At 38.3% G+C, this 23,462-nt stretch overlaps 2 pseudogenes; both read right to left on the bottom strand.

The window, feature by feature from the left end:
- Nucleotides 1–489: 489 nt before the first annotated feature.
- Nucleotides 490–1,166, bottom strand: LOC101676777 (annotated as a pseudogene).
- A 2,414-nt stretch (nucleotides 1,167–3,580) lies between these two features.
- Nucleotides 3,581–22,627, bottom strand: LOC101677074 (annotated as a pseudogene).
- Between the last annotated feature and the right edge of the window lie 835 nt (nucleotides 22,628–23,462).

Here is a 23,462-nt window from a genome sequence, read left to right on the forward strand (position 1 = left end):
CCACATGAAGTGAAATTCACCATGCCACAAATAAAGTGGAAGGAGAGACCTTTCAATGGCTAGCAGAATTCTTGGGATTTGTTGCCATTTGTTCAATCATAAACCTTCCTTCACTGTGGAGTGAAATGTGTGTGGCCCTCGCTCCAGACTATATGGCTATAAAATGATCAAAGACATCATAACAATTCCTGTTCAGAAGAAGTACACTCTATAGTACTGAATGATTTTATAAAATTACAACGAAGAATATATAAGCATACAAAATGTTTTTATTTGTTTCATGCTTCAAATATTCTAGTATGATATGAACACATGTAATAAATCATTAAACCCTAGGGAAATCATAACTGGAAAATCTTTGCACACTTACCAACAGAACCACATATAATCTGCATAATTTGTGATGCTTTTAATGAAAAAGAGAACAGATAATAGTGTGAGATCTATATACTTCCCTTTAACATTTTTCTCAGTGACTCTATAATTTTTTTTTAAATTTCTCAGGCTATAGATCATTGGATAAAACAAAGGAATTATGACAGTGTAAAATAGAGTCCATCATATCTTGATCATCTGATTGTGCAGATCCAGGACACACATAGCTAAGGAGAAGGCCATACTATAAAGACACAGACAAAAGATGGGCTCCATAGGTGGAAAAGGCTTTTTTCATGCCCTGCAGAGACTTCTTTCTTCAAATTGTAAAGAGAGTAAGTGTATATGAGACCAGAACAATCAGATTGGTAAATACCTGTATTGACCCAAAGAAAATAAAAACCATCAGAACATTAAGTGAAGGATCAGTACATGTAATCTTAAACAATGGCATGATGTCACAGTAAAAGTGATATATTATGTTAGAATTACAAAAAGTTAATCTGAATAAGAAACATGTATGAATTAAAGAATGAACAAAGCCACCTACAAATGATGAGACTAATAGCCAGCTGCAAAGTCTATAGATCTTAATCATTGGATAAAGTAATGGTTTGCATATGGCTACGTAGCGATCACATGCCATTGTTGCCAAGAGTAAACATGCTGTGGTTCCCCCAATGCAAAGGAAAAAATCTGTATCATGCATTCAGAGAGATCATCTTACTCTTCGCTAGGAAGTTGACCAGTATATCGATTTGGGCAGAAAGCTCATGAGAATTGGCCAACATTGTGCAGTAATTCAGGCATGCTTGCCCTGTGTTCGGAGCACGTTCTGCGTAGGTGCTTGTTGAGACCCTCAGGGACAATGGGATGGGCCCACGTGGCTCCCCTGAGGGCCCCGCTGAGTCAAGCTCCCCGGGAACAGAGTTGATCAAGGGGATCAGACTGAGAAACAGGCTCCAGTTTTGTGGCCTTGTGGCAGCCTAAGGTGGGGGTGGCCCCAGGAGTATGCAGGTTTCTCCCACTCTGAAGGTTCTGCACAGCTCCAAAGGGCACGGATTCCTACTGGGTGGCAGGTGGAGTCCTGGGGTTGGCTCAGGGGTCCCTAATCTGGAGGGCTTGGGGGCCAGGACTCTGGGGACAGAAACCTGAAAACTCAACTTAGATTTCATGTTAGGGCCTAGGACATAGCAGGCCTGATCTGCCAGTGCTGAAGCAGATTCCCAAGGGGCTACGTGGAGGAAAGAGGCAGACAAGGCTTCAAGCTCTGGGTTTTTGCTCTGGGGGTAGTCTCCAGAAGCATTCTCTGACTCTGAGGGTTTTGCACTGCTACAAATGGCAGTTTCCTCCTGGGTAGCTGGCAGAATCCTAGAGTGTGGCTTAGGGGTCCCCAGTCTGGAGGGCTTTAGTGCCAGGCTTCTGTGGACAGAAGCCTGAAACTCCAACCAAGGGTTAGGGTTAGGGCCTAGGTGCAGTCAGACCTGATCTCCCAGAGCTGAAATGGGCTCCCAAGGGGGCTGAGTAGAGGGAGGGGTTGGCCATCCTTGCACCTGGTGCCTAGTGTGCTTTCCTGCAGGGCTCTGGCCACGACCACTCAGGACCATGGATCAGGCCTAAGCGGTTCCCTGAAAGCCCATGCCACATGAAGCGAGATCGCCCGGGTTTCTGGCCAATTCTCAGGAGCTTTCTGCCCAAGTCAATATTGATTTGGGCAGAATTAGCCGAGTGTTGAGAACTGACTCAGTGTTGTGCAGTGATTGATCTTCTTTCCTCCCATAAGATCAGTATCTTATTCTGATTTGACCTAATGAGCAAGAAGTAACAATTACTCTAGACTGTAGTATGTACCTAAGAAGAAGGAGTCCAGAAGGATTTCAGTAACTCATTTCAGCATAACACAGAATCCATTAGGAGTGTTTTAGGAGACTTCAGAGTCAAATCAAGGTTTTGGGGGGGGTGAATCTCCAGTAATGCAAGGGAGAACATGTGTATATGTGCACATGAATACATACATATTAAAGATATGCATAAAATAACTTTGGGACTAAAGTCATTAACACTAGGACAATTATAACTGCAAACATTATTTAAAATCAGTCAATACAGGGGTGCCAGTGTGACTCAGTCAGTTGGTTGTCTGACACTTGCTCCCTGCTGGGGTCTTGATCTCAGTGTCATTAGATCAGGCCCTGTGTTGGGCCCAGCACTAGGCATGGAGCCTACTTTAAGACAGCAACAACAACAGGGGAACTTTGGTGGCTCAGTTGGTTAAGCTCAGTTTGTTCTGCCATTGGCTTAGGTCATTATCCCAGGGTCCTGGGATGTAGCTCCACATCGGAATCCCTGCTGTTTGGGGAGTCTGCTTCTCCCTCTGCCCATCTTCTCTACACCTGTGTGCTCTCTTGCTCTCTCTTTTTCAAATAAATAAATAAAACCTTTAAAAATTATTATAACAACAACAAACTAATCAAAACATAACAAATATATAATCTGTCAGGGATATATACAATCTATATAATATGTGTAGAGATATCTACTTATATCATTCATTTTGTACATATTCCATATGAATAAATATAGGGATATAAAGAGTACTAGATATGTATACCATTTTTAATAATCTGGTCAATATGAAAAGATGCTGAAGTGGGATATTATTTAGTCAATGTTTTGGAAGTAAGAGAATATTAACAGGATGTAGAAAAAGTAACAAGATTACAACAAATGACAGAAGTGAGGAGTCTTAGTTATAACAATAGAATGATGTAGGTAATCAGTGATGAGAGAGGAAGGGCAGAGGTGAACCTGAAATCTGGTCACTCATTATACTTTTCGGTACTTGTTCACTCAAATACAACCCTGACTCCAATGTGGAATGAATGTAATGTGAGTCTTTGGGGCACATAGCTGTATGGCAGTCCAATATACCATATTCAAAGTCTCTTTAGAGAAATTACCCTATTTCAATGCTTAATGCATTTACGAAGCCACACTGAAACATGCAAACATATAAAATATTTTATTTCCTTTTAAGTTATTTTTTCATGAACACTTGATTAAAATTCCCTTTGTTTTGACTACATATACATATATTTATTTTGTAATCTCACCTTAAGTCATTTAAACATTAGGACAATTATAACTTCAAAAACTGAACCCTAATCAACACAGAGAAAATATGTAATCTGTACAGTTTGTCATTCTAGTGAAAAGAGAACAGATAATAATGTGAATTCTCAGAATTTCTCTTCAATATTTTCCTCAACTAATCTATGACTTTCTTATTTCTCAAACTGTAGATAATTGGATTTAACAAGGGAATTATGATAGTGTAAAAGAGAGAGTCCTTCACACCTTGGTCTTCTGATTGTGTAGATACGGGGCACACATACATGAAGATAAGAGCACCATAGTATAAGGAGACAGATAAGAGATGGGCTCCACCAGTAAGGAAGGCTTTCTTTTTTTTTTTTAAGATATTAATTATTTACTTGACAGACAGAGATCAAAAATAGGCAGAGAGGCAGAGAGAGAGGGGGAAGCAGGCTCTCCACTGAGCAGAGCGCCCGATGCGGGGCTTGATCCCAGGACACGGGGATCATGACCTGAGCCAAGGCAGAGGCTTTAACCCACTGAGCCACCCAGGTGCCCCAAGGAAAGCTTTCTTTATGCCTTGTAGAGACTTCTTTTTTAAGATTATAAAGAGAACTAATGTGTAGGAGACAAGAGTCTCCATCAGAGTGGTGAATATTTGTATTGACCCAGCAAAAACAAATAATATCAGATAATTGATAGAAGGGTCAGTACAAGAAATCTTAAGCAATGGTATAATGTCATAGTAAAAGTGATGTACTATGGGAATTGCTTAAGATTAATCTGAATAAAAAAGAACTATGGGGGCGTCTGGGTGGCTCAGTGGGTTAAAGCCTCTGCCTTCGGCTCAGGTCATGATCCCAGAGTCCTGGGATCAAGCCCCACATCGGGCTCTCTGCTCAGCGGCAAGCCTGCTTCTCCCCTCTCACTCTGCCTGCCTCTCTGCCTACTTGTGATCTCTCTCTGTCAAATAAATAAATAAAATCTTTAAAAAAAAAAAAAGAAAAAGAACTATAAATTATGGCATGAAGAAGGCTACCTAAAAGTGACAACACTAACAAGCGGATGCACAGTACATTGGACATAATCACTGGATAATGTAATGGTTTGCATATGGCCACAGAGAGATCATATGCCATTGTTGCCAAAAGAAAGCATTCCACTTTTATACTTACTGTAAAGGAAAAAAATTGTATCATGCATTCTGAAAGAGATATCATTTTGGTCTTGGCAAAAAAGTTGACTAGCATCTTGGGGGATACTGTGGGTGATATCCAAGCATCCACAAGTGTCAAACTCCTGAGGAATAAGTATATGCAGATGTGAAGCTGAGGGTCATCCCATTTGAGAGCAATTAGAACAAGAATCCCCAAAATGGTGAGAAAATAGATAACCAAGAACACCAGGAACAGGGATATCTGCCACTGTGGTTCATATGTGAGTCCTGTGAAAATCAAATCGGTCAGCAATGTTATATTTCCAAGTTCTTTTCAATGTTCCTTTTCCAAATCCTCACTGAGTGTTGCCTGAAATGAAATTTAGTAAATGGGAAAATGTCACTCAATTTATAACATGAAAATATGGATAGGAGATATGAAATAGATTATACACATCAGAATCTCGATTTTGTGTATTGACTCTCTGTTGATTGGAATCTATTTTGAGGGCTTCAAAATAGTGCAATTATTTCCATTTTTAAAATGTGCAGCTATGAAAAGAATTAGAAAAATGAAAGATATTGTAGTAAGTCCTAAATTTATGGGATAGGATTGGTGTGATTTGGAAATTGTATGTTTGGGACATGGATACAGGGCAAAAGGATAAAGGAGCTTGAAGGTTTTCAGTAACAAAATGAGCTAAATGGCATGTGAAAGATCATGAATATTATTCATCATGAAAAAAGCATGCACTGAAACTTAAGAGAAGGGAGTACTACCGGTAGATTCTTTTTTAAATGAATATACAGACATGTAGAAAATAGGCCATAGAGAGTTTGAAATTAAGGTCAGGAATACTAGTTAAAAAGTTACTACTATTCGGTGTTCTCAAACCAGAACCTATAGTAAAACTTCAAATCTACATTTTGCATAAAAGGTTCCCCAAAATGTGTAATACAGGGAATATTTTATACAAAATACGTATTTGAGGTTTTATGGTAGACACTGATTTAGTGAAGTAATTATTAAGGCTAATAATCTGTATTCTTTTTTTTTTTTTTTTAGAATTCTTTTTTTTTTAATATAATTTTTTATTTTTTATAAACATATATTTTTATCCCCAGGGGTAAAGGTCTGTGAATCACCAGGTTTACACACTTCACAGCACTCACTAAAACACATACCTTCCCCAATGTCCATAATACCACCCCCTTCTCCCAAACCCCCTCCCCCCAGCAACCCTCAGTTTGTTTTGTGAGATTAAGAGTCACTTATGGTTTGTCTCCCTCCCAATCCCATCTTCTTTCATTTATTCTTCTCGTACCCACTTAAGCCCCCATGTTGCATCACCACTTCCTCAAATCAGGGAGATCATATGATAGTTGTCTTTCTCCGCTTGACTTATTTCGCTAAGCATGATACGCTCTAGTTCCATCCATGTTGTCGCAAATGGCAAGATTTCATTTCTTTTGATGGCTGCATAATATTCCATTGTGTATATATACCACATCTTCTTGATCCATTCATATGTTGATGGACATCTAGGTTCTTTCCATAGTTTGGCTATTGTGGACATTGCTGCTATAAACATTCGGGTACACGTGCCCCTTTGGATCACTACGTTTGTATCTTTAGGGTAAATACCCAATAGTGCAATTGCTGGGTCATAGGGCAGTTCTATTTTCAACATTTTGAGAAACCTCCATGCTGTTTTCCAGAGAGGTTGCACCAGCTTGCATTCCCACCAACAGTGTAGGAGGGTTCCCCGTTCTCTGCATCCTCGCCAGCATCTGTCATTTCCTGACTTGTTGATTTTAGCCATTCTGACTGGTGTGAGATGATATCGCATTGTGGTTTTGATTTGTATTTCCCTGATGCCGAGTGACATGGAGCACTTTTGTATGTGTCTGTTTGCCATCTGGATGTCTTCTTTGCAGAAATGTCTGTTCATGTCCTCTGCCCATTTCTTGATTGGATTATTTGTTCTTTGGGTGTTGAGTTTGCTAAGTTCTTTATAGATTCTGGACACTAGCCCTTTATCTGATATGTCGTTTGCAAATATCTTCTCCCATTCTGTCAGTTGTCTTTTGATTTTGTTAACTGTTTCCTTTGCTGTGCAAAAGCTTTTGATCTTGATGAAATCCCAATAGTTCATTTTTGCCCTTGCTTCCTTTGCCTTTTGCGTTGTTCCTAGGAAGATGTTGCTGCGGCAGAGGTCGAAGAGGTTGCTGCCTGTGTTCTCCTCAAGGATTTTGATGGATTCCGTTCTCACATTGAGGTCGGTCATCCATTTTGAGTCTATTTTCGTGTGTGGTGTAAGGAAATGGTCCAATTTCATTTTTCTGCATGTGGCTGTCCAATTTTCCCAGCACCATTTATTGAAGAGGCTGTTTTTTTTCCATTGGACATTCTTTCCTGCTTTGTCGAAGATTAGTTGACCATAGAGTTGAGAGTCTATTTCTGGGCTCTCTATTCTGTTCCATTTATCTATGTGTCTGTTTTTGTGCCAGTACCATGCTGTCTTGATGATGACAGCTTTGTAATAGAGCTTGAAGTCCGGGATTGTGATGCCACCAACGTTGGCTTTCTTTTTCAATATCCCTTTGGCTATTCGAGGTCTTTTCTGGTTCCATATAAATTTTAGAATTATTTGTTCCATTTCTTTGAAAAAGATGGATGATACTTTGATAGGAATTGCATTAAATGTGTAGATTGCTTTAGGTAGCATAGACATTTTCACAATATTTATTCTTCCAATCCAGGAGCATGGAACATTTTTCCATTTCTTTGTGTCTTCCTCAATTTCTTTCATGAGTACTTTATAATTTTCTGAGTATAGATTCTGTGTCTCTTTGGTTAGGTTTATTCCTAGGTATCTTATGGTTTTGGATGCAATTGTAAATGGGATTGACTCCTTAATTTCTCTTTCTTCAGTCTTGCTGTTGCTGTAGAGAAATGCAACTGATTTCTGTGCATTGATTTTATATCCTGACACTTTACTGAATTCCTGTATAAGTTCTAGCAGTTTTGGAGTGGAGTCTTTTGGGTTTTCCACATATAGTATCATATCATCTGTGAAGAGTGATAATTTGACTTCTTCTTTGCCGATTTGGATGCCTTTAATTTCCTTTTGTTGTCTGATTGCTGAGGCTAGGACCTCTAGTACTATGTTGAATAGCAGTGGTGATAATGGACATCCCTGCCGTGTTCCTGACCTTAGCAGAAAAGCTTTCAGTTTTTCTCCATTGAGAATGATATTTGCGGTGGGTTTTTCATAGATGGCTTTGATGATATTGAGGTATGTGCCCTCTATCCCTACACTTTGAAGAGTTTTGATCAGGAAGGGATGCTGTACTTTGTCAAATGCTTTTTCAGCATCTCTGGAGAGTATCATATGGTTCTTGTTCTTACTTTTATTGATGTGTTGTATCACATTGACTGATTTGCGGATGTTGAACCAACCTTGCAGCCCTGGAATAAATCCCACTTGGTCGTGGTGAATAATCTTTTGAATGTACTGTTGAATCCTATTGGCTAGTATTTTGTTGAGTATTTTCGCATCTGTGTTCATCAAGGATATTGGTCTATAGCTCTCTTTTTTGATGGGATCCTTGTCTGGTTTTGGGATCAAGGTGATGCTGGCCTCATAAAACGATTTGGAAGTTTTCCTTCCATTTCTATTTTTTGGAACAGTTGCAGGAGAATAGGAATTAGTTCTTCTTTAAATGTTTGGTAGAGTTCCCCTGGGAAGCCGTCTGGCCCTGGGCTTTTGTTTGTTTGGAGATTTTTAATGAGTGTTTCAATCTCCTTACTGGTTATGGGTCTGTTCAGGCTTTCTATTTCTTCCTGGTTCAGTTGTGGTAGTTTATATGTTTCTAGGAATGCATCCATTTCTTCCAGATTGTCAAATTTACTGGCGTAGAGTTGCTCATAGTATGTTCTCATAATAGTTTGTATTTCTTTGGTGTTAGTTGTGATCTCTCCTCTTTCATTCATGATTTTATTTATTTGGGTCCTTTCTCTTCTCTTTTTGATAAGTCGGGCCAGGGGTTTATCAATTTTATTAAGTCTTTCAAAGAACCAGCTCCTAGTTTCGTTGATTTGTTCTATTGTTTTTTTGGTTTCTATTTCATTGATTTCTGCTCTGATCTTTATGATTTCTCTTCTCCTGCTGGGCTTAGGGTTTCTTTCTTGTTCTTTCTCCAGCTCCTTTAGGTGTAGGGTTAGGTTGTGTACCTGAGACCTTTCTTGTTTCTTGAGAAAGGCTTGTACCGCTATATATTTTCCTCTCAGGACTGCCTTTGTTGTGTCCCACAGATTTTGAACCATTGTATTTTCATTATCATTTGTTTCCATGATTTTTTTCAATTCTTCTTTAATTTCCCGGTTGACCCATTCATTCTTTAGAAGGATGCTGTTTAGTCTCCATGTATTTGGGTTCTTTCCAAACTTCCTTTTGTGGTTGAGTTCTAGCTTTAGAGCATTGTGGGCTGAAAATATGCAGGGAATGATCCCAATCTTTTGATACCGGTTGAGTCCTGATTTAGGACCGAGGATGTGATCTATTCTGGAGAATGTTCCATGTGCACTAGAGAAGAATGTGTATTCTGTTGCTTTGGGATGAAATGTTCTGAATATATCTGTGATGCCCATCTGGTCTAGTGTGTCGTTTAAGGCCTTTATTTCCTTGCTGATCTTTTGCTTGGATGATCTGTCCATTTCAGTGAGAGGAGTGTTAAAGTCCCCTACTATTATTGTATTATTGTTGATGTGTTTCTTTGATTTTGTTATTAATTGGTTTATATAGTTGGCTGCTCTCACGTTGGGGGCATAGATATTTAAAATTGTTAAATCTTCTTGTTGGACAAACCTTTGAGTATGATATAGTGTCCTTCCTCATCTCTTATTATAGTCTTTGGCTTAAAATCTAATTGATCTGATATAAGGATTGCCACTCCTGCTTTCTTCTGATGTCCATTAGCATGGTAAATTCTTTTCCACCCTCTCACTTTAAATCTGGAGGTGTCTTCGGGCTTAAAATGAGTTTCTTGGAGGCAACATATAGATGGGTTTTGTTTTTTTATCCATTCTGATACCCTGTGTCTTTTGACAGGGGCATTTAGCCCATTAACATTCAGGGTAACTATTGAGAGATATGAATTTAGTGCCATTGTTTTGCCTGTAAGGTGACTGTTACTGTATATGGTCTCTGTTCCTTTCTGATATACCACTTGTAGGCTCTCTCTTTGCTTAGAGGACCCCTTTCAAGATTTCCTGTAGAGCTGGTTTGGTGTTTGCAAATTCTTTCAGTTTTTGTTTGTCCTGGAAGCTTTTAATCTCTCCTTCTATTTTCAATTATAGCCTAGCTGGATATAGTATTCTTGGCTGCATGTTTTTCTCGTTTAGTGCTCTGAAAATATCATGCCAGCTCTTTCTGCCCTGCCAGGTCTCTGTGGATAAGTCAGATGCCAACCTAATATTCTTACCATTGTATGTTACAGACTTCTTTTCCCGGGCTGCTTTCAGGATTTTCTCTTTGTCACTGAGACTTGTAAATTTTACTATTAGGTGACGGGGTGTGGGCCTATTCTTATTGATTTTGAGGGGCGTTCTCTGAACCTCCTGAATTTTGATGCTCGTTCCCTTTGCCATATTTGGGGGAAATTCTCCCCAATAATTCTCTCCAGTATACCTTCTGCTCCCCTCTCTCTCTCTTCTTCTTCTGGAATCCCAATTATTCTAATGTTGTTTCGTCTTGTGTTGTCACTTATCTCTCGAATTCTCCCCTCGTGGTCCAGTAGCTGTTTGTCCCTCTTTTGCTCAGCTTCTTTATTCTCTGTCATTTGGTCTTCTATATCTCTAATTCTTTCTTCTGCCTCATTTATCTTAGCAGTGAGAGCCTCCATTTTTGATTGCACCTCATTAATAGCTTTTTTGATTTCAACTTGGTTAGATTTTAGTTCTTTTATTTCTCCATAAAGGGCTTTTATATCTCTCGAGAGGGTTTCTCTAATATCTTCCACGCCTTTTTCGAGCCCGGCTAGAACCTTGAGAATTGTCATTCTGAACTCTAGATCTGACATATTACCAATGTCTGTATTGATTAGGTCCCTAGCCTTCGGTACTGCCTCTTGTTCTTTTTTTTGTGTTGAATTTTTCCGTCTTGTCATTTTGTCCAGATAAGAGTATATGAAGGGGCAAGTAAAATACTAAAAGGGTGGCAACAACCCCAGGAAAATATGCTTTAACCAAATTAGAAGAGATCCCAAATCGTGAGGGGGGAGAAAGGGGATAAAAAGAGGTTCAAAAAGGAAGAACGAAAAAAAAAAAAAAGAAAAAAAAAGAGAAGAAAAGAATTAAAAGAAAAGAAAACACCTAAGAAAATATAAAAAAGAAAAAATATATATATTAGATAAACTAGTAAAAAGTCGTTAAAAAAGTTAACAGTTAAATAAAAAATTTTACCCGAAGGCGAGAAAAAAAAAAAACAAAAAATGAAAAAGAATAAAATTAAATTAACTGCAAGACTAAAAAAAATCACAGGGAAAAGGCCATGAGTTTAGTGCTTGGCCTTCTCCTCCTCTGGAATTCTGCTGCTCTCCTTGGTATTGAAACCGCAGTCCTTGGTAGGTGAACTTGGTCTCGGCTGGATTTCTTGTTGATCTTCTGGGGGAGGGGCCTGTTGTAGTGATTCTCAAGTGTCTTTGCCCCAGGCGGAAATACCTTGCCCTTACCCGGGGCCGGGGTGAGTAATCCGCTCGGGTTTGCTTTCAGGAGCTTTTGTTCCCTGAGCGCCTTCAGTAGAGTTCTGGAGGACGGGAATACAAATGTCGGCCTCCTGGTCTCTGGCCCGGTGGATTCGAGAGCCCAGGGCCGCACTCCTCAGTGCACCCTCAGAGAACAGCGCCCAGTTACTCCCGTCTGCCTGACCTCCGGCCGCGCTCCGAGTTCACCGAGCCTGCGACCGGTTCAAGGTCACCCCGAGCTGCGAGCTTACTGTCGGCTCCGTCTCTGTAGCTGGCTTTCCCGTTCCAATACCCGCAAGCTCTGCGACACTCAGACACCCCCAATCCTTCTGTGACCCTGCGGGACCTGAGGCCACGCTGACCCCGTGTGGGCTTTGCCCCGGGTAGCCTCTGGAGCGATGTCCCTCAGCGGAACAGACTTTTAAAAGTCCTGATTTTGTGCGTGGTTGCTCAGCCGCTTGCTGGGAGCCAGCCCCTCCCCCCGGGGTCTATCTTTCCGTCGCTTTTGATTCACTTCTCTGCCTGTCCTACCTTTCAGAAAGTGGTTGTTTTTCTGTTTCCAGAATTTCTGTTCTTCTTCTGTTCAATCTGCTGATGGATTTTCAGGTGTTTGCAATCTTTAGATAAGCTATCCAGCTGATCTCCGGCTAGCTGAAGTAGTCTCAGCCTGCTACTTCTCCGCCATCTTGACTCCTCCCCCTGCTTTTGATTTTTTATTTTGATTTCTTTTTTGATCCATTGATTGTTCAATAGTGTGTTTTTGGTTTCCACATATTTTTGAATTTTTTAGTTTTTTAATATTACTAATTCCTGTTTCTTACTGTTGTTGTTGGAAAAGATACTCATATGATTCTATATTTTTAAAAAATGATTCCAATATCCTTAAAATTGCCAGGGATTCTTTGTGGCCCAGCCTATGATCTGCAGAATGTTCCATGTGCACTTGAGAAGCAGGTATATTCTGGTGCTACTAAATGGAATGTCCTCTTACACTCATTTTGTCTCTTGTGTTATTCAGGTTGCTGTTCACTTATTGGTTATTGGTCTGGATGATCTATCCAATGTGAGGTATTGAAGTACTCTTCTCTTCTATTTCATAAGGGCTATTTCTCCCTTCATTTCTGTTAATATTTGTTTTACATATTCAGGTGCTCCAATGATAGGTGCATATGTATTTGCAATTGTATCCTCCTGATGAATTGAACCCATTATCACTATATAGTGACTTTATCTTGTGACTGATTTTATATTTTTATTCTTATTTTTAAATTTACTTTTATTTTTTTCAGTGTTCCAAGATTCATTGTTTATGTACCACACCCAGTGCTCCATGCAATACATGCCCTCTTTAATTCCCAACACCCGGCTCACCTATCCCCTCATCCCCTCCCTCTCCTTCTATGACTGATTTTAAGTGAAATTCTATCTTATTCTGAAATTCTATCCTATCTGTTATCATAGTAGCCCTTTTGGTTATTGTTTGCATGATTCTGTGTGTGTTTTTAAAGCTAAAGTGAATTTCAAAAAAAAAAGCTAAAGTGAATTTCTGACAGGTAGCAAATTGTTGGATCTTATTTTTTGTTTTGTTTTTATTCACTCAGCCACTCTGTCTTTAGATTATAGAATTTAGTCCATTTACATTTAAAGTAATTATTGATAACTAAGGGCTTACTATTGCCATTTTGTAAATTGTTTTCTGATTTTTTTAGTGTCTTTATTCTTTTCTTCCTCTCTTGTTGTCTTCCTATGTGATTTATTTTTTGTAGGGGTATGCTTTGATCCTTTTTTATCTTCTAAGTATCTATTATAGGTTTTTTTTTGTTGTTGTTATTACCATGAGGATTAAGTAAAACATGTTATAGATCTAATAGTCTATTTTAAATGATAAAACTTACCTTCAAATGCATATGAGAGTGCACTTTTGTTTCTTTTGTTCCCACATTTTTATGCTGTTGCAATGTTAACACTTTGCATCTTTTTCTGTAGGGTATCCATTAAATTACTGTGACTATAGATATTTTTAATATTATTATTTTACACTTTTATACTTGAAATAAAAAATGATTTATGCATCATCATTACAGCATTAAAGTATTCAAAATTTGGCTACACATTTCCCTTAAGAATGAGTTTATACTTCTATATGTTTTCATGTTGTTTCTTGGTGTCCTTTCATTTCCTCCTGAACAACTCCCTTTAACATTTCTTGTAAGGCAAGTCAAGTGGTGATGAAATCCCTTAGATTTTGTTTGTTTGAGAATGTATTTCTCCTTCAGTTCTGAAGGGTAATTTTACCAGTTATGGTGTTCTTAGTTGGTAGAGGGTTTTTTTTTGTTGTTGTTGTTGTTGTTTGTTTTCCTTTCAGTATTTTTACTAAATCATTATACTTCCTCCTGCTGTACAAGGTTTCTGCAAAGATATTTGCTTATAATCTTATGGGGGTTCCTTGGTAGGTCACAAGTCATTTTGCTCTTACTACTTTCAAAATTCTCTTATTGTCTATTACTTTGATACTGTGTTTATAAAGTGTATAAGACTAGTCTTCTTTGGGTAGATCTTGCTTAGGGTCCTTTGAGTTTCTTGTGCCTGGGTATGCATATCTCCCAAGATTTGGGAAGTTTTCAGCTATTATTTCTTTAAGTAAGCTTCCAGCCCCTTTCTTTCTCTTCACCATCTGGAACTCCATTGAAATAAATTTTCATTTAATTTGTGATATACTATAATTAACATAGACTTTTTCACTCTTTTTCAATCATTTTTAAATTTTTGTTCCTTTAACTGGCTTATTTCATACAATCCCTCTTTGATTGTTTTGATTATTTTTTCTGAATGATTAAATTTCTTGTTAAAACTCTATTGAATTTTTTACTTCTGTAATTGTATTCTTCAGCACCAGGATTTATTTGGTTATTTTTTATGGTTTCCATTTTTTAAAAATATTTTATTAATTCATTTGAGAGAGAGAGAGAGAAAGAACACAAGTGTGGAAGGGAGCAGAGGGAGTAGAACAAGCAGATTCCCTGCTGAGTGGGGAGCATAATGTGTGACTTCATTCTAGGACCCTGAGATCATTACCTGAGGCAAAGTCAGACACAACTGAATGAGTAACCCAGGTGCCCCTATGGTTTCTATTTTTCTATTTAACTTCTAATGTTATGTGTGCATTGTTTCCTCATTTCATTTAGTTACCTGTTCTGTTGTATTTCTTTGAGTTTCTTTTATATAATTATTTTGAATTCCTTGTCAGACAAACTATAGATCTCTATTTCTTTGATCAATTACTGGCTTAAATAGTTTCCTTGATGGTGTTCTATTAGTATGGTTCTTTATGAGCTGTAGAGCCTTGCATTGGTGTCTGTTGATTTGAGGGAGCAAACACCTCTTCCGGTCTTTACTGACTATTTTAACAGGTAAAAATTTCTTTTCTTTGCTGGTTCCCCATGTCAATAGGATTACCACATAACTACAGTAGTGCTGATTTGTAGCCAGTTATGTAGCTGTTCCTAGGTCTGCAGTGGGGACCATGACTGGCAGTCTTGTAACCAGACATTCAGGAGGTTGTGATCCTGTCTGGTACCTGGGTAGAAGGGACTAACTTCTGTACCTTTTTCAGTGAAGTGGCAGTGCATCTACTTTCTGAACTCTTTCATCTGTCCCTTCATCTTCCCATCAATCTCAATGTCATTTCAAACATGAATCAGCCATGTCACATATATTTGAGTCACTTAGAGTTCAAGTAGAATACAGATTATTAGGGAGGGAGGAGTCAAGATGGCAGAGAAGTAGCAGGCCGAGACTACTTCAGCTAGCCGGAGATCAGCTAGATAGCTTATCTAAAGATTGCAAACACCTGAAAATCCATCGGCAGATCGAAGAGAAGAAGAACAGCAATTCTGGAAACAGAAAAACAACCACTTTCTGAAAGGTAGGACCGGCGGAGAAGTGAATACAAAGCGACGGGAAGATAGACCCCGGGGGGAGGGGCCGGCTCCCGGCAAGCGGCGGAGCAACCACGCACAAAATCAGGACTTTTAAAAGTCTGTTCCGCTGAGGGACATCACTCCAGAGGCTACCCGGGGCAAAGCCCACACGGGGTCAGCGTGGCCTCAGGTCCCGCAGGGTCACAGAAGGATTGGGGGTGTCTGAGTGTCGCAGAGCTTGCGGGTATTGGAACGGGAAAGCCAGCTACAGAGACGGAGCCGACAGTAAGCTCGCAGCTCGGGGTGACCTTGAACCGGTCGCAGGCTCGGTGAACTCGGAGCGCGGCCGGAGGTCAGGCAGACGGGAGTAACTGGGCGCAGTTCTCTGAGCGCGCACTGAGGAGTGCAGCCCTGGGCTCTCGGCTCCTCCGGGCCGGAGAACAGGAGGCCGCCATTTGTATTCCCGTCCTCTGGAAATCTACGGAAAGCACTCAGGGAACAAAAGCTCCTGAAAGCAAACCCAAGCGGATTACTCACCCCGGCCCCGGGTAAGGGCGGTGCAATTCCGCTTGGGGCAAAGACACTTGAGAATCACTACAACAGGCCCCTCCCCCAGAAGATCAACAAGAAATCCAGCCGAGACCAAGTTCACCTACCAAAGAGTGCGGTTTCAATACCAAGGAGAGCAGCAGAATTCCAGAGGAGGAGAAGGCCAAGCACTAAACTCATGGCTTTTTCCCTGTGATTTTTTTTAGTCTTGTGGTTAATTTAATTTTTTTCTTTTTCATTTTTTGTTTTTTTTTTTTTCTCGCCTTCAGGTAAAACTTTTTTATTTTTTAACTGTTACCTTTTTCTTTTTTAATGATTTTTTACTAGTTTATCTAATACATATATTTATTCTTTTTTATATTTTTCTTAGGTGTTTTCTTTTTTTAAAATACTTTTCTTTTTTTTTCTTTCTTCCTTTTTGAACCTCTTTTTATCCCCTTTCTCCCCCGTCACGATTTGGGATCTCTTCTAATTTGGTTAAAGCATATTTTCCTGGGGTTGTTGCCACCCTTTTAGTATTTTACTTGCCCCTTCATATACTCTTATCTGGACAAAATGACAAGACGGAAAAATTCAACACAAAAAAAAGAACAAGAGGCAGTACCGAAGGCTAGGGACCTAATCAATACAGACATTGGTAATATGTCAGATCTAGAGTTCAGAATGACAATTCTCAAGGTTCTAGCCGGGCTCGAAAAAGGCGTGGAAGATATTAGAGAAACCCTCTCGAGAGATATAAAAGCCCTTTATGGAGAAATAAAAGAACTAAAATCTAACCAAGTTGAAATCAAAAAAGCTATTAATGAGGTGCAATCAAAAATGGAGGCTCTCACTGCTAAGATAAATGAGGCAGAAGAAAGAATTAGAGATATAGAAGACCAAATGACAGAGAATAAAGAAGCTGAGCAAAAGAGGGACAAACAGCTACTGGACCACGAGGGGAGAATTCGAGAGATAAGTGACAACACAAGACGAAACAACATTAGAATAATTGGGATTCCAGAAGAAGAAGAGAGAGAGAGGGGAGCAGAAGGTATACTGGAGAGAATTATTGGGGAGAATTTCCCCAATATGGCAAAGGGAACGAGCATCAAAATTCAGGAGGTTCAGAGAACGCCCCTCAAAATCAATAAGAATAGGCCCACACCCCGTCACCTAATAGTAAAATTTACAAGTCTCAGTGACAAAGAGAAAATCCTGAAAGCAGCCCGGGAAAAGAAGTCTGTAACATACAATGGTAAGAATATTAGGTTGGCATCTGACTTATCCACAGAGACCTGGCAGGGCAGAAAGAGCTGGCATGATATTTTCAGAGCACTAAACGAGAAAAACATGCAGCCAAGAATACTATATCCAGCTAGGCTATAATTGAAAATAGAAGGAGAGATTAAAAGCTTCCAGGACAAACAAAAACTGAAAGAATTTGCAAACACCAAACCAGCTCTACAGGAAATCTTGAAAGGGGTCCTCTAAGCAAAGAGAGAGCCTACAAGTGGTATATCAGAAAGGAACAGAGACCATATACAGTAACAGTCACCTTACAGGCAAAACAATGGCACTAAATTCATATCTCTCAATAGTTACCCTGAATGTTAATGGGCTAAATGCCCTTGTCAAAAGACACAGGGTATCAGAATGGATAAAAAAACAAAACCCATCTATATGTTGCCTCCAAGAAACTCATTTTAAGCCCAAAGACTCCTCCAGATTTAAAGTGAGAGGGTGGAAAAGAATTTACCATGCTAATGGACATCAGAAGAAAGCAGGAGTGGCAATCCTTATATCAGATCAATTAGATTTTAAGCCAAAGACTATAATAAGAGATGAGGAAGGACACTATATCATACTCAAAGATTTGTCCAACAAGAAGATTTAACAATTTTAAATATCTATGCCCCCAACGTGGGAGCAGCCAACTATATAAACCAATTAATAACAAAATCAAAGAAACACATCAACAATAATACAATAATAGTAGGGGACTTTAACACTCCTCTCACTGAAATGGACAGATCATCCAAGCAAAAGATCAGCAAGGAAATAAAGGCCTTAAACGACACACTAGACCAGATGGGCATCACAGATATATTCAGAACATTTCATCCCAAAGCAACAGAATACACATTCTTCTCTAGTGCACATGGAACATTCTCCAGAATAGATCACATCCTCGGTCCTAAATCAGGACTCAACCGGTATCAAAAGATTGGGATCATTCCCTGCATATTTTCAGCCCACAATGCTCTAAAGCTAGAACTCAACCACAAAAGGAAGTTTGGAAAGAACCCAAATACATGGAGACTAAACAGCATCCTTCTAAAGAATGAATGGGTCAACCGGGAAATTAAAGAAGAATTGAAAAAAATCATGGAAACAAATGATAATGAAAATACAACGGTTCAAAATCTGTGGGACACAACAAAGGCAGTCCTGAGAGGAAAATATATAGCGGTACAAGCCTTTCTCAAGAAACAAGAAAGGTCTCAGGTACACAACCTAACCCTACACCTAAAGGAGCTGGAGAAAGAACAAGAAAGAAACCCTAAGCCAAGCAGGAGAAGAGAAATCATAAAGATCAGAGCAGAAATCAATGAAATAGAAACCAAAAAAACAATAGAGCAAATCAACGAAACTAGGAGCTGGTTCTTTGAAAGACTTAATAAAATTGATAAACCCCTGGCCCGACTTATCAAAAAGAAAAGAGAAAGGACCCAAATAAATAAAATCATGAATGAAAGTGGAGAGATCACAACTAACACCAAAGAAATACAAACTATTATAAGAACATACTATGAGCAACTCTACGCCAACAAATTTGACAATCTGGAAGAAATGGATGCATTCCTAGAAACATATAAACTACCACAACTGAACCAGGATGAAATAGAAAGCCTGAACAGACCCACAACCAGTAAGGAGATTGAAACACTCATTAAAAATCTCCAAACAAACAAAAGCCCCGGGCCAGACGGCTTCCCGGGGGAACTCTACCAAACATTTAAAGAAGAACTAATTCCTATTCTCCTACAACTGTTCCAAAAAATAGAAATGGAAGGAAAACTTCCAAACTCGTTTTATGAGGCCAGCATCACCTTGATCCCAAAACCAGACAAGGATCCCATCAAAAAAGAGAGCTATAGACCAATGTCCTTGATGAACACAGATGCGAAAATACTCAACAAAATACTAGCCAATAGGATTCAACAGTACATTCAAAAGATTATTCACCACGACCAAGTGGGATTTATTCCAGGGCTGCAAGGTTGGTTCAACATCCGCAAATCAGTCAATGTGATACAACACATCAATAAAAGAAAGAACAAGAACCATATGATACTCTCCAGAGATGCTGAAAAAGCATTTGACAAAGTACAGCATCCCTTCCTGATCAAAACTCTTCAAAGTGTAGGGATAGAGGGCACATACCTCAATATCATCAAAGCCATCTATGAAAAACCCACCGCAAATATCATTCTGAATGGAGAAAAACTGAAAGCTTTTCCGCTAAGGTCAGGAACATGGCAGGGATGTCCATTATCACCACTGCTATTCAACATAGTACTAGAGGTCCTAGCCTCAGCAATCAGACAACAAAAGGAAATTAAAGGCTTCCAAATCGGCAAAGAAGAAGTCAAATTTTCACTCTTCGCAGATGATATGATACTATATGTGGAAAACCCAAAAGACTCCACTCCAAAACTGCTAGAACTTATACAGGAATTCAGTAAAGTGTCAGGATATAAAATCAATGCACAGAAATCAGTTGCATTTCTCTACAGCAACAGCAAGACTGAAGAAAGAGAAATTAAGGAGTCAATCCCATTTACAATTGCATCCAAAACCATAAGATACCTAGGAATAAACCTAACCAAAGAGACACAGAATCTATACTCGGAAAACTATAAAGTACTCATGAAAGAAATTGAGGAAGACACAAAGAAATGGAAAAATGCTCCATGCTCCCTGATTGGAAGAATAAATATTGTGAAAATGTCTATGCTACCTAAAGCAATCTACACATTTAATGCAATTCCTATCAAAGTATCATCCATCTTTTTCAAAGAAATGGAACAAATAATTCTAAAATTTATATGGAACCAGAAAAGACCTCGAATAGCCAAAGGGATATTGAAAAAGAAAGCCAACGTTGGTGGCATCACATTTCCGGACTTCAAGCTCTATTACAAAGCTGTCATCATCAAGACAGCATGGTACTGGCACAAAAACAGACACATAGATCAATGGAACAGAATAGAGAGCCCAGAAATAGACCCTCAACTCTATGGTCAACTAATCTTCGACAAAGCAGGAAAGAATGTCCAATGGAAAAAAAACAGCCTCTTCAATAAATGGTGCTGGGAAAATTGGACAGCCACATGCATAAAAATGAAATTGGACATTTCCTTACACCACACATGAAAATAGACTCAAAATGGATGACCGACCTCAATGTGTGAAAGGAATCCATCAAAATCCTTGAGGAGAACACAGGCAGCACCCTCTTTGACCTCAGCCACAGCAACATCTTCCTAGGAACAACGCAAAAGGCAAGGGAAGCAAGGGCAAAAATGAACTATTGTGATTTCATCAAGATCAAAAGCTTTTGCACAGCAAAGGAAACAGTTAACAAAATCTAAAGACAACTGACAGAATGGGAGAAGATATTTGCAAATGACATATCAGATAAAGGACTAGTGTCCAGAATCTATAAAGAACTTAGCAAACTCAACACCCAAAGAACAAATAATCCAATCAAGAAATGGGCAGAGGACATGAACAGACATTTCTGCAAAGAAGACATCTAGATGGCCAACAGACACATGAAAAAGTGCTCCATATCACTCGGCATCAGGGAAATACAAATCAAAACCACAATGAGATATCACCTCACACCAGTCAGAATGGCTAAAATCAACAAGTCAGGAAATGACAGATGCTGGCGAGGATGCGGAGAAAGGGGAACCCTCTTACACTGTTGGTGGGAATGCAAGCTGGTGCAGCCACTCTGGAAAACAGCATGGAGGTTCCTCAAAATGTTGAAAGTAGAACTGCCCTATGACCCAGCAATTGCACTATTGGGTATTTACCCTAAAGATACAAACGTAGTGATCCAAAGGGGCACGTGCACCCGAATGTTTATAGCAGCAATGTCCACAATAGCCAAACTACGTAAAGAATCTAGATGTCCATCAACAGATGAATTGATCAAGAAGATGTGGTATATATACACAATGGAATACTATGCAGCCATCAAAAGAAATGAAATCTTGCCATTTGGGACAACATGGATGGAACTAGAGCGTATCATGCTTAGCGAAATAAGTCAAGCAGAGAAAGACAACTATCATATGATCTCCCTGATATGAGGAAGTGGTGATGCAACATGGGGGCTTATGTGGGTAGGAGAAGAATCAATGAAACAAGATGGGATTGGGAGGGAGACAAACCATAAGTGACTCTTAATCTCACAAAACAAACTGAGGGTTGCTGGGGGGAGGGGGTTTGGGAGAAGGGGCTGGGATTATGGACATTGGGGAAGGTATGTGCTTTGGTGAGTGCTGTGAAGTGTGTAAACCTGGTGATTCACAGACCTGTACCCCTGGAGATAAAAACAAATGTTTATAAAAAATAAAAATAAAAAAATAAAAATAAATAAAAAGCATCTATAAAGAACAAAACTACAACATTCCAAAAATAACAGGATAATGCAAAAATAATTCTAAAAGGGAAGTTTACAGTAATAAAAGTGTACATTAAAAAAGATCTACCCAACATTAAATTTCAAAGAATTAGAAAAAGAAAAAAAATTAACCGCAAAGTTAGGGAAAGGAAGGAAATAGTAAAGATTAGAGCAGAAATAAATAAAAGACACTAAATGGCAATAGAAAAGATCAATAAGATTGAGTTTGTTTTCTGAAAGATGAACGAGATCAAAAAACCTTCAACTCTATTAAGAGAAAGAGAAAGGACTTAAAGTTCTAAATGAAAGAGGAGACATTATGGCTGACACTACAAATATACAAAGAATCATAAGAAGCTATGAGGAACAATTATAAGGAAGCAAACTGAATAACATAAACTGATGGATAAATTTCTAGAAACATACAATCTACCAAGCCTTAACCATTAAGAAACAGAAAACGTAGACTAACCAATAACAAGTAAGAAGATATAATCAGTAATCAAAAATCTCTGAATAAAGAAAAGCTCAAGAATGGGTGTTTTCACTGGGGAAGTCTACCAAACACTTAATGGATTAATGTCAGTTCTCAAATACTTCCAAAAAGGAAAAGAATATGTTCAAACTCATATTTTAAAGAATTACCTTGATATCAAAGTCAGATAATAATACTAAAAGAAAAGAAAACTATAAGATAATATCCCTAATGAATGTATATGTAAAAATATACAACAAAATTCTAGCAAACTTAACAGGATCCATTAAAAGGATCATATATCATGATCAAGTAGGATTTATCCCTTGTATACAAGGATGGTTCAACATACATAAATCAATAAATGTGATATACCACATTAAAAGAATGAAAGATAAAGATCATATGATTATTCAATAGATGCAGAAAAAGCATTTGACAAAATTCAACATCCTTTCATAATAACAGCTCTCAACACATTGAATATAGAAGTAGCATATCTCAACATAATAAAAGCTATATACAACAATCTCACAGCTAACATTCCAAGCGACAGTGAAGAGCTGAAATTTACCTTCAAAAATCAGGAAAAACACAAAGTTGCCATTCCAACCATTTCTATTCACCATAGTACTAGAAATTAGAAATCCTTGCACAGTAATTAGATTTAAAGAAAAAAAATGAATAAAGAGGAAAGGAGGAAGTAAAATTGTCCTTGTTTGCAGATAGCATAATCTTTTTTTTTAAATTTATTTTTTATTTATTTTCAGCATAACAGTCTTATATGTAGAAAACTCTTAAGGACTCCACCAAAACAGTTAGAAGTCATCAACAAATTAAAGTTGCAGGATAACAAAAATCAACATACAAATATCAGTTGTGTTTCTATTCACCAACAACAAAATAGCTGATAGAGAAAGAAAATAATACTATTTACAATATTATTGAAAACTAATAAAATACTTGGGAATAAATTGAACCAAGAAGGTGAAAAATTTGTACACTGAAAACTGTAAGACATTGATGAGAGAAACTGGAAAATATGCAGATAGATGGAATAATAGCTTGTGCTCATAGATTGGAAGAATTAATATTGTTAATATGTCTATGCTACCAAGAGTCATCTAGAGATGCAATGCTTATAAAAAATCCACTGACATTTTTCATAAAAAGAAAAAGGAACCATAAAATTTGTATGCAACCACAAAAGAATCCAAATGTTAAAGTAACCTTGTGAAAGAACAACAAAATGGGAAAGATCAGACTTTCTGATTTCAAACTAAAAATCTATAATAATCTAAACAGTATGGAACTGGCATAAAAATGGTTACATAAATCAATGAAACAGAATTGAAAGCCCAGATAAAAAAATCACACATAAGCAGTCAATTAATATTTGAAAAAGGAGTCAAGATCTTTTCAGTAAACAATGCTAGGAAAATTGGATATTCCCATGCAAAAGAG

This window comes from Mustela putorius, unplaced genomic scaffold (assembly GCF_011764305.1).
Source record: "Mustela putorius furo isolate JIRA1106 unplaced genomic scaffold, ASM1176430v1.1 tig00003834_pilon_pilon_pilon, whole genome shotgun sequence".
In the NCBI taxonomy this organism is placed as follows: domain Eukaryota; kingdom Metazoa; phylum Chordata; class Mammalia; order Carnivora; family Mustelidae; genus Mustela; species Mustela putorius.